The sequence below is a fragment of the Hypanus sabinus genome, unplaced genomic scaffold (genome assembly GCF_030144855.1).
Source record: "Hypanus sabinus isolate sHypSab1 unplaced genomic scaffold, sHypSab1.hap1 scaffold_862, whole genome shotgun sequence".
NCBI lineage: Eukaryota > Metazoa > Chordata > Chondrichthyes > Myliobatiformes > Dasyatidae > Hypanus > Hypanus sabinus.
The window spans coordinates 98020-98594 of record NW_026781714.1 but is presented as its reverse complement, the minus strand read 5'-3'; the positions used below and the strand labels follow the sequence as shown (position 1 = coordinate 98594).

The 575-nt window shown below is 40.9% G+C and overlaps 1 non-coding gene across 1 annotated transcript; it reads left to right on the top strand.

Moving 5' to 3' along the window:
* Positions 1–73, top strand: trnav-uac (transfer RNA valine (anticodon UAC)). Its single transcript has one exon. It is a non-coding gene; the product is annotated as a tRNA-Val (tRNA).
* The last annotated feature ends 502 nt before the right edge of the window (positions 74–575 follow it).

Genomic DNA, 575 nt, shown 5'->3' with positions numbered 1-575 from the left:
GTTTCTGTGGTGTAGTGGTTATCACGTTCACTTTACACGCGAAAGGTCCCCAGTTCAATCCTGGGCAGAAACATTGTTTGGGCTTCAGTGCTTCAAATGAACTTTTCAGTTTGTGTTCAAGTTTACTGTCATGTGCATCCAGGTGTAAAAATAATGAACATTCTCTTTTCTTGCAGTAGCGCATTGTATTTCAAACCTGGCAAAGGTAAATTAAAGCAAGAAGAATTAATAGAAATTATATTTAATTGACAGGAGACCATAAAGGGATTTAAACCTAAGGAGGTTCGTGGATAACATACACTGCGTAACGGGAGAATCAGCCTTCAACCCTATTGTCAGGAATTGTCGCATGAGGATGCATTGTGGTTTCAACGAAGCTCGCACCTCAAATGTTCCCATCCAGAGAAACATCAGAAATAACCTTGTGCTGCAAAATTTCAAACCTACTTTAAAATATCAAATCGCTTTCGTTTTCCACACCCCTGTATTCCATTCCGTCCTCGTCTCACCATACAGACTCTCCGTTCAAATTCTCCACACAGTATTCTGGGTTCCACCTTTTCAGTCTGCCTCTC